Genomic DNA, 12,397 nt, shown 5'->3' on the forward strand with positions numbered 1-12,397 from the left:
AAAAAAAAAAAAAAAAAAAAAAAGGTAAACACAAATCCAGACATAAAAGGAAACTTCTTTTCCCTGGGCTTTCATCTCACTATGTTGGTTTCTTCTTGGAAGTTCTTAAAATTATCATTATTCACAAAACTATTTCTTACAAATTACTATAATGTATTACATGATTGGTGAGCAAAAATGGGGGTCTTATGTTAAAGAACATATAATTAATAAAACTCTTAACTGAATTTTTAAAAGTTTAGCTATGCTTTTTGTTTTTTGCCTTTTTCCTTAGACTTTATTCTAAAATCTCAAAGGACTTCTCAAATGAATGAATTTACATGAAAGCAAAATGTTTAAAATCATTGTGTTTTGTGGGCAAAGTGTAGCAAGTGTTTGAAAGGCATATATGGGAGAGTACTTAAATGTTTTGCTAATTCAACTTGCCTCTGAGACAAAATTCTTCCATCTTGTGTTCCAGCCTAGGATCTCAACTTGCCAAGTTGTTAATTGGTAGAAGCATAGCGATTTGAAAGATAAACATATTTTCTTGCCTTGGATTCTGTATTTTGGGCCCTTTGATCTATCCTAAGCTTAAACACCTCCTCTAACACACACGCACACACACACACACACACACGTACTACCATCACCAAATCAGATGACATTTCTGCTGTGTTCATTCACTTATGGGAGGGATGTAAAAGCAGTGGGTAGAAAACCCCCCCAAAAAAATAGCTTAAATTTTTCATAAGGATTCATAACAGTGAAAATAATTTTGAAGATTAATAGATGAGCAATGTCTTATTCTTCAGACTTGAAAAATTAAAAAAAAAAATAGAAACTATTTTTCTGGAGTGAATGTAGTTGGAGATAGAAAAATAAGAGGGAAAACAAATTAACATGTATTGATGGCTTCCTGGAAACAGGGGCTTAAAAAAATAAATAAATAAACTTGCTCTAAACCCTAAGAAAGTTGTTTGAAGTTGTTAAACCCTAGAAAGAAGAGAGCAACATCAAGAAATAGCCATGTACATTAAGAAATTTCAGGGCAGAGCAGTGTTATTTCATGCTTTCTAGATCCAACTGCAAGAAATAGGAAAGAGAAAAAGAAGTGGAAGACTGTATCTCCAAAAATGACAGACCTGCTTAAGAGTGGAATGAATATGATATTCCTATTATTGATATGAATGTAGGGGAGAAAGAATGCAGATCTAAAATAGATTGCAGAGGGAAACTCACTGGCAACTTGTGTGGCACTCATAGTTGAGGACAACACCAGCTAATGGGAATGAGAATTGGCAGCACAGACAGATAAAGAAGGCAAAATAATCTTTCTTCTCCCAATTCATGCAACATAAATAAAGTAGGATATAATAGAAAGGGATCACAAATACATTTAATTTAGTTTTCTTTGGTGAAATAAAGACATAACAGAAATTAAATTGAGTTAAATAAGTATAAAAGAAGTTATGTCTATGCACATCCAAATATGTGGATTGAGTCTTACCTCAATTCACATTTTGCCACAGCATTGCTCTTGGCATTTCAGTAACATGCCATCCTCTTTTTATGTCATCTCCTTCTCAGACACATTGTGACCTGCTTCTCTCATCCAATGTTACAACTTCCTTGACATATATCTTAATTCCTTCTGGCCACCACTGGGTATAACAAATCAAATGGACGTGCTCATGACATCTCATTTGGAACCATTCTGAAAATTTAGCCAATCTTATTGAAATGTCAGTGGAATAAAATAATAACATGAACTCAGAACTATTATTCATGTCACTGTGTGATTGTTTCCAGAAACACACACATGCACACGCGCGCACACACACACACACACATACATACACAAAAATGAAATTATATAGATATTTATGAAGATATAAGGAAATTTAGTTTCTTCAGTTGATAGATTACATGATTAGAAAGAATGAGCTATTCTTTATATATCCCTCTTATTGATGTTTATAGCCCATATCTGCTTCTTAGACACATCAGCTTCTGTAATTCGTTTATTGCCTCTAAGCTCCTAGCATATGGGCCTTCTATTTATTTTTACTTCAAATATGTCCACTTTATTCCTGCTGCAGTGCCTTTGCACTATTTATTCTTCCTGACTGCAAATCTTCAAATTAATGATTTCTTTTTTGTCATTTAAATTTCAGCTTATATGTCACTTATTTTGTAATTGCTCTTCGTTCTGCCATAATCCTCTGTCACAAGTCTCTGTGTGATACCTATCAATGCCATCTAATTCCCCAAATTCTGGACTACTGTGTCATAAACTTTCAAGTAAATAACATATAATAAGTCGTACTTATTTGTTATGTAGTTATTTATAGAATATGAGGTCCACAATGACGGAAATTTTCTCAGCTTTATTCAATGATATATCCTAAGCAAAACAAGTGCCAAATAAATATTTCTTGAATGTGAATAAAATAGTTGATAATTTTCTTATAATACTTTTTATTAGGTTATTACATGCCCACTCTTAAGCTGAGGATTAGTTCTATGAAAAATGTTGCTTTTCTCTTCATTCTTCACAAAATTCACTGTAATGTTCAAACAGTACTTGGCAAGCATAAAAGTACTCAGATATATTTAATTATGTGATTCATTTGCTCTGGAAGACAAATGAATCACATAATTATTTTTAAAGCCTACTTTCAGAATTTATACTTTTCAGGCCTCACATAAACATTAAAAACCTTAAATGAATCACTACCTATCTGATAAGTCTTAGTACATTGGAATAAGTCCTTCATAACTTTATCAATAGATCATAATTAAAGTAATTTGAAAAGTAGTGCAAAAAGCTGGAAAACTCTGATGATACTTAATGTTTGCAAGTGTTTATGGAAAGGTCCTTCTTTTTTTTTTTTTTTTTTTTTTTTTTTCATTTCTTTGCAAATTTTTAAATTAATTTTTTTTTTTTTTTTTTTTAAATTTATTTATTATTATTATACTTTAAGTTGTAGGGTACACGTGCATAACGTGCAGGTCTGTTACATATGTATACTTGTGCCACGTTGCTGCGCTGCACCCATCAACTCGTCATTTACATCAGGTATAACTCCCAATGCAGTCCCTCCCCCCTCCCCCCTCAGCAAAGTCTCAGGATACAAAATTAATGTGCAAAAATCACAAGCATTCTTATACACCAGTAACAGACAAACAGAGAGCCAAATCAGGAATGAACTTCCATTCACAATTGCTTCAAAGAGAATCAAATACCTAGGAATCCAACTTACAAGGGATGTAAAGGACCTCTTCAAGGAGAACTACAAACCACTGCTCAGTGAAATAAAAGAGGACACGAACAAATGGAAGAACATACCATGCTCATGGATAGGAAGAATCAATATCGTGAAAATGGCCATACTGCCCAAGGTAATTTATAGATTCAATGCCATCCCCATCAAGCTACCAATGAGTTTCTTCACAGAATTGGAAAAAACTGCTTTAAAGTTCATATGGAACCAAAAAAGAGCCCGCATCTCCAAGACAATCCTAAGTCAAAAGAACAAAGCTGGAGGCATCACGCTACCTGACTTCAAACTATACTACAAGGCTACAGTAACCAAAACAGCATGGTACTGGTACCAAAACAGAGATAGAGACCAATGGAACAGAACAGAGTCCTCAGAAATAATACCACACATCTACAGCCATCTGATCTTTGACAAACCTGAGAGAAACAAGAAATGGGGAAAGGATTCCCTATTTAATAAATGGTGCTGGGAAAATTGGCTAGCCATAAGTAGAAAGCTGAAACTGGATCCTTTCCTTACTCCTTATACGAAAATTAATTCAAGATGGATTAGAGACTTAAATGTTAGACCTAATACCATAAAAATCCTAGAGGAAAACCTAGGTAGTACCATTCAGGACATAGGCATGGGCAAAGACTTCATGTCTAAAACACCAAAAGCAACAGCAGCAAAAGCCAAAATTGACAAATGGGATCTCATTAAACTAAAGAGCTTTTGCACAGCAAAAGAAACTACCATCAGAGTGAACAGGCAACCTACAGAATGGGAGAAAATTTTTGCAATCTACTCATCTGACAAAGGGCTAATATCCAGAACCTACAAAGAACTCAAACAAATTTACAAGAAAAAAACAAACAACCCCATCAAAAAGGTCCTTCTTATATATTGCTGTGAAAATCTAACTTGTGCCAGTATTTATGAAGTCTGTTTGGTATTTTTTTAATGTGCAAATGAAAAATTAAAATATACTAATCTAGAAAATACACTTCTAAGAATTTATCCTATTGATGTAAGTAGGTTGATATATCAAATTTCTTTTTTTAAATCATGTTTCCAAATAATAATGTTTATTATAGGGTTTTTTATGTGGCAAAAAAGAAAAAATAGAAGCATCCTGAATGTTCTGAAATGAATCAATGATGGTGTATAAGCATAATAAAAAAATGTGCAGGCACAAACATAGAAAATATAGATCTATATTTTCTAATATGGTCATATTTGGATGTTTATAGCACTCATACAAAAAACTCATTTAATACAATACAGCATGATTGATTTTTAATACATAAATTTTGCATATATCATAGATATGTAAACTAAATATCTAATTCAATTTTTATCTATTATTTATCTACTTTTCCAAAATTAAAATGTACTAGTAATTACAACTGAAATTGCATTTATTTTCATTTTTTTCCTTTAAAATATGAATGCATAGATTTTTTATGTCATATTTACATTCAATATGGTTTAGATATCAACTTATCCAAAACTAGTTTATAAATTTAATACAATTCAAATTAGAATGCAGCATGTGTTAGGTAGAAATTGTACAATTTTTTCTAGAATTTGTACAGAAATGCAAGGACCCCTTAATTTCAAAAAAAATCTAGACAAAGAACTATAGCAAAATAAATATGAACTGATTTTAAAATAGTATAATCAAGACAATATGTTACTAGAGTAAGTATGAATATATATAAAAGCAAAATAATTTTTTTAAGTCCAAAAGTACATCTCACACATATGTTTGTATTGTCTGTTTTCACTCTGCTATAAAGAACTTCCTGAGACTGGGTAATTTATAAAGAAAAGAGATGTAATTGACTCACAGTTCAGCATGGATGGGGAAGCCTCAGGAAACTTACAATCATGGTAGAAGGCAAAGGAGAAACAAGGCACCTTCTTCACAATGCAACATGAAGGAAAAGTTCCAAGCAAAAAGGAAAGAGTTCCTTATGAAACTATCAGATATTATGAGAACTCACTATTTATCATGAGAACAGCATGGGATGACTCAATTACCTCCATGGTTCAATTACCTCCACCTGGTCTCTCCCCTGACAGGTGGGGATTATGAGGATTATGGGGATTATAATCCATCATTCTGCCCCAGTCTCTCCAGAATCTCATGTTCTTTTCACATTTCAAAACCAATCATGCCTTCCCAACAGTCTACCAAAGTCTTAAATTACTCCAGCATTGACCAAAAAGTCCAAGTCCCAAGTTTCATCTGAGACAAGGCAAGTCCATTCTGCCTATGAGCCTGTAAAATCAAAAGCAAGTTAGTTACTTCCTAGATACAGTGGGGGTACAGGCATTGGGTAAATACACCCATTTCAAATGGGAGAAATTGGCCAAAACAAAGGGGCTACAGGCCTTATGCAAATCCAAAATCCTGTGGGACCATCAAATCTTAAAGCTCTGAAGTAATTGCCTTTGACTCAATGTTTCACATTCAGGTCATGCTGATGCAAGAAATGGCTTCCCATGGCCTTGGAAATCTCGGCCCCTGTGGCTTTGCAGGGTACATTCTCCTTCTTGGCTGGTTTCGTGGGCTAGCAATGAGTGTCTGCCACATTTCCAGGAGCATGGTGCAAACTGCCAGTGCATCTACCATTCTGGGATCTGGAGGATGATGGTCCTCTTCTCACCACTTCATTAGGCAGTGCACCAGTGGGGACTATGTGTGGGGCCTCTGACGCCACATTTCCTTTCTGCACTTCCCTAGCAGAGGTTCTCCATAAGGACTCCACCCTGCCTCAAACTTCTGCCTGTACATCCAAGCATTTCCATATATCCTCTGAAATCTGGACGGAGATTCCCAAACCTCATTCTTGACTTCTGTGCACTTGTAGACCCAATACCATGTGTAAGCTGTCAAGGCTTGGGGCTTGCATTTTCTAAAGCAATGGCTTGAGCTGTATGTTGACCCCTTTTACCCACAACTAGAATGCAGGGCACCAAGTCCCAAGACTACACAAGTAGCAAGGCCCTGGGCCTGGACCAGGAAACTATTTTTTCTTCCTAGGCCTCTGGGCCTCTAATGGGAGGGGCTGCCATGAAGACCTCCAACATGTCTTGGAGATATTTTCCCCATTATCTTTGCAATTAACATTTGACTACTTGGTATGTATGCAAATTTCTGCATCCAGCTTGGATTTCTCCTCAGAAAATGGGTTTTTCTTTTCTATCACATTGTCAGGCTACAAATTTTCCAAACTTTTATGCTCTGCTTACCCTTGAAACTTAAGTTTCAATTCCAAACCATTTCTGTGTGAATGCATAAAACTGAATGTTTTTAAGAATGCCAAGTCACTCTTGAACACTTTGTGGCTTAGAAATTTCTTCTGCCAGATACTCTACATCATCTCTCTCAACTTTAAAGTTCCATAGATCTCTGGGGCAGGGACAAAATGCCACCAGTCTCTTTTCAGAAGCAAAGCCAGAGTCACCTTTATTCCAGTTCCCAACAAGTTCTTTATCTTCATCTGAAACCACCTTAGCCTGGATTACATTGTCCATGTCACTATCAGCATTTTGGTCAAAGTCATTCAGCAAGTCTCTAGGAAGTTTCAAACTTTCCCACATCTTCCTGTCTTCTTCTGAGTCCTCCAAACTGTTCCAGCCTCTGCCTGTTACCTAGTTCCAAAGTTGCTTCCACATTTTTGGGTATCTTTATATCAGCACCTCACTTCTGGTACCAATTTACTGTATTAGTCTGTTTTCGCACTGCTGTAAAGAACTGCCTGGGACTGGGTAATTTATAAAGCAAAGAGGTTTAATTTACTCACAGTTCTGCATGGCAGGGGAGGCTTCTGGAAACTTACAATCATGGCATAAAGTGAGGGGGAAGCGAGACAACTTCTTCACAAAGTGGCAGGAAGGAGAAGTGATGAGCAAGGTGGGAAGAGCCCCTTATAAAACTATCAGATCTTGTGAGAACTCACTCACCAACAGGAGAACAACATGGAGGAACCACCCCTATGATTCAATTACCTCCACCTGGTCTCTCCCTTGGCAAGTGGGGATTATGGAGATTATGTTGATTATAATTCAAGATGAGATCTGCGTGGAGACACAAAGCCTAACCATATCAATGTTCAAATTATTTTTGGCAAAGACTTCAAGAATATTAAGTGTATTAGAGGACAGTGTTTCTCACAAATGATGCTAAAAACTTTTATATTTTTATGCGGGAGGGAAATGGACCTTGAGCATAACCTGCCAAATGAAAACTTAACTGGGGAAACGGATCATGGCATATTCAAACATAAAAGTGAAACTAAGACATTTGTTAAAGGACTATGAGAATATCTACATAACGTTGAAGGAAGAGAAAGATCAGAAGAAGCACGAACAACAAGAATATTCATTTTGCCAAATTGAAAACTTTTGTTCTTAAAGAGAAACAAGGGGAAAAAGGCTCTTCAGACTTCAGATAACATATTGAAAACAGATGTTTCTGATTTGTATAAAAATAAATTAAAATTCTTATAACTTAATAGTAATAGGACAACAACCAAATAAAATGGTCAAAAGTTTTGAACAATTTACGCAATTAAATAAATTTCCAATGAGCATGTAAAATGTAAAATATGCTCAAAAATTATTCTTCTGAAAAATACAAATTAAAATTAGCATAGCACATAGCTATACATACACTATGATATCTAACATTAAAAACATTGAGATAACCAAGCGATGGTGTGGATTTGGATAACCAGAACACTCATGCAGCTTTGGTAGGAGAGGGAGTTTAAGATGGTGCAATTATTTCAGAAAACGTTTGAAATAATTTACATTACTTATAAAGTTACACAAATAGCTACCTATAAAACCTAGAGCTTTCAATTCTAGGTATTTACCCATGACAAATAAAAATGTATGCCTACCCAAATACGTATATTGTTAAGTACTGTATAATAAGATTTCGGTCAATGACTAACTGCATATACCACAGTGTCTCCATGAGATTACAATGGAAATTACAAATTCCTACCGTCCAGTGGCTACTGAAATTATAGTGTCAAGCATTAGTCACCTGTTTGTGGTGATATTGGCACAAACAAATCTAGTGTACTGCCAGTATTATAAAAGTATAGAACACACGATTATATACAGTATATAATACTTAGTAATGATAATAATCAACTATGTTACTGGTTGAATTATTTATTACACTTCTTGTCATTATCTCTGAGTGTATTACTTCTACACATATGTGTATATATGTGTGTGTGTGTGTGTGTGCATGTCTAAATTAACTCTAGAACAGTCTCCGGTAGACTCTTGAGGTGGTATTCCAGAAGGCATTGTTATCATAGGAGCTGACTTTTTCATGCTCATTATTGCCAACCTTCCAGTAACAAAATGTGGAGGCAAAAGACAGTGATATTGATGATCCTGAAGCTACACAGGTCTAGGCTAATGTGAGTGTTTGGGTCATAGTTTTTAACAAAAAAATTTAAATGTAAAACATTAATAATTTTCCAGTAGAAAAGATCTTATACAATAAGGATATAAAGAAAGAAAATATGCTTTGTGCAGCTATGCAATGTGTTTGTGCTTTAAATAAGTGTTATTATGAAAAAGTCAAAAAGTTTAAAAAGTTTATAAAGTAAAAAGTTACAATAAACTAAGATTAATTTATTAATGGAAATAGAAAAATTTAAAAATAAATTTAGTGTAGTCTAAGTGTACAGTGTTCATAAAGTCTTTAGTAGTATGCGGTAATGTCCTAGGCTTCCCATTCACTCACCACTCACTCACTAACTCACACGGAGCAACTTCCAGTCCTGCAAGTTCCATTTATGGTAAGTGCCTATAGAGGTCTACCATTTTTTAATATTTTTAAATTATATGTTTACTGTGCCTTTTCTATGTTCAGATATATTTAGATATGCAAATACCATCGTGTAACAATTGCTTATAGTGTTGAGTACAGTAACATGCTGTACAGGTTTGTAGCCTGAGAGAAATAAGCTCTCCTGTATATCCCAGGTATGTAAGGAGGCTACACCCGCTAGGTTGGTGTAAATACATTCTGATGTTCACAGCCAGGAAATTGCCCGACTCATTTCTCAGAAGGTATTCCCATTGTTAAGTGATACATGATGCTACATGAAGATTCATAGCAAAATAGATTTCCATTTTTAAAAGCCACGATTTAAGTAGACAGGCATCTACCATGACTACTAAATGATTATATAGGTATAAATAAAATAGCTATCATTGTCAATATATAAAGCATTAACATTTTGACATGTATGGTTTTTCCGTGATGTCCTGGTAATCATAAAAGGCTATTTACTTAAGAAAATATATGGCCTTTCATAGACTATAAAGTTTTAAAAGGCTCCTAAGCATAATCCATGCTCATTCTTACTGATACTTATTTATCAGAGATGCTACTATCATTGAGTTCTTGGGTTCCACAAAAGGCGAAACAACTCTCATGCTGAGTTGATTTGAACACTTACTAAGCCACCTACTTCTTATGCTATTTTTTAAATAATTGCTTCACTTTTTGTGACTCAGTCAGCTGTAAAATGAGGATGATAATATTTTTCTCATAGAATAATTGTAAATCTTTATAACTGGCTTGGTAGGGGACCTGGCATATAGTAAATGTTCCCAACATTTTTATTTTGGGTTATTTTTATTTTAAAACTGGAACTTCAGAGAAATTCAAACAATAATCCACCCCCTCATCGAAATCAGGCTTCACACATGGAGAAGTGTGTGAGAAGATTGTGGCTGTGGCTCAGAAACAGAGATTCAGTGAGCAGAGTTTCGTTTGTGATGGTTTTGTCTTTAGGACTTGCTTTTTTGGAGTTCTTATCTCGTGATTAAGAAACTAAACACTAGAGCCAATTGCCTGAGTGTGTTTCCTCTGTTTACTCACACTACTTAATTATGGTTATAACAAGGGATTAGATAAAGTCATGTGCATTTATGAATTCTTGATCAATCGTTAAAGAAAACTTCCTATTTTGTATGCCATAAGGGTTTCCATAGCCAGAGCATCACACTCTCCTAAGAGCAGGGATGCTGACAAAGTGTGCCTTTCTTTTGCAAAACTGAAGAGCTGTTGGTAACTCAGACGCGTTCTCAGGCAAATCATGTGTTTAAAGAATATATGTGGAGGTTTAAAGGGCTGAAAATTGTTTTCCTTAAATTCAGCCATGCTTGCACACTCTTCAAATATTCTTCACATACCCACATATACAAAGCCACTGAGTTAAATCACGGAAAAAGCTGTTTTAACAGAAAGAACTCAAAAAGCAGTGCATTGTAAAACTCAGAACTCCTGCCTTCTTGTCTGCTGTCCCCCATTGATCCTTGCCTGCACTGCTGTAGTGGATTCCTACCCACAGTTTCTGCTATCTGGACTTTGGGGTAGGATAGAGAAAGCAGAGAGAAATCTGATGCTCATTAGGATGTGATGCAGAAGTTGTTCACACCCCTGCACTCACAGTTATGGAACAGACCTTAGTCAGAAGCCACAGCCAACTGCACGGAGGCTAGGAAAGGTGACTTCTCACTATTTGGCCAGTTACTCTTCTTAAACCGAGCTCTTTACCAAAAAAGTGTAATGGTAAAAAGGATTGAGAGATAATTAGCAGACTGTAACACTGATAACAACTCTCTCAGGCAGATGTTTTTAAAATGCATGTCCTTGAAACATCAACCTGACATACCTCAGTGGTAACCAAACTAATTATTTCTGAATCTATGAAAAAATAGGAAAAAAGGGCTATTGAAAAATAAATTTTGTATTTTTGTATTATTCCATTATCTATGAGAGAAAATATACCTACCAGTCAACTCATTCACTGCCTTTCCTTCCTTGAACAACAAAATGTAAGCACTAGCATGTATAATTCTCTTCTTTTCAGTTTCTCTGAAGGGTGATGACCTGTTCTTTATTTACCTTCTAGGAGATGGAGCTGACGTTCACATAAGAAAGTTTATCTGGTATCATGAGACTTGAATTGTTGGAAAGTGCTTTATGTTTTCAAGCTAATATGGTTTGTGATGGCTTTGTCTTTGGGGCTTGCTCTTTTAAACTTCTTGTCCTGTGATTAAGAGAAAAAGCACTAGAGCCACTTACTGCTCATAACTCACTGTTCATCAATATCAAGTTAGCATTTTAATGTGCATTTTTGATTAAAATATTTTATAATTTCTGCCCTAACAATTAATTCAGAATTTTGTGGGCTGTTTGGAATATATTCCTTTTGAGGTAATCCTGAATTGTTGAGTTTTTTTGTACATAGAAAAAAATAGTTGTTCCATAGTTTTACTTTATGTCTATAGTGTTTAAAAGGCATTTACTTTCCGTAATCATTTCCTAGTTGTTGGTGTTTACATAGTACAGTTTAAATACAAACTTCTGTGTACATGAAACATTTTTAATAAAATTAAAATTAAGTATTAATTACTGGACTGGAAGTGAGTACACAATCTTCTTCCTTAAAAAGATCCACATTAAACATTTTGGATCACTAGGAGACTATCTGAACAGTGTATACGTGCTCTAGTTTCTCTACATGATATCCTGGAGAATTAAGCATGATTTTCAAGTTGCTTAATTTTTAACCACTATGCAGTTTAACCACTCAATTAGCTCTTATTGTATTTGCAGTTGTATGTAAAACTCTTATGATGGCACAGAATTTCAAAGTTTCTTAACTAATTTAAAAAAGAGCAGACCGGGCGCAGTGGCTCACACCTGTAATCCCGGCACTTTGGGAGGCCGAGACGGGTGGATCACGAGGTCAGGAGATCCAGACCATCCTGGCTAACACGGTGAAACTCCGTGTCTACTAAAAAATACAAAAATTAGCCGGGCGCGGTGGCGGCCGCTTGTAGTCCCAGCTACTCTGGAGGCTGAGGCAGGAGAATGGCGTGGACCTGGGAGGCGGAGCTTGCAGTGAGTGGAGATCGTGCCACTGCACTCCAGCCTGGGCGACACAGCAAGACTCCATCTCAAAAAAAAAAAAAAAGAGCAAACTTTCTTTGCAGTCCACCTCTTGAAGCGTCGTGCTCTCGCCTCCCTCACCTCACCAAATAATATTTTTAATAGAAAAGAATATGCAGAGTCTATGAAACTGATCTGTTTAATT

Source organism: Mandrillus leucophaeus, unplaced genomic scaffold (assembly GCF_000951045.1).
Source record: "Mandrillus leucophaeus isolate KB7577 unplaced genomic scaffold, Mleu.le_1.0 Scaffold477, whole genome shotgun sequence".
In the NCBI taxonomy this organism is placed as follows: domain Eukaryota; kingdom Metazoa; phylum Chordata; class Mammalia; order Primates; family Cercopithecidae; genus Mandrillus; species Mandrillus leucophaeus.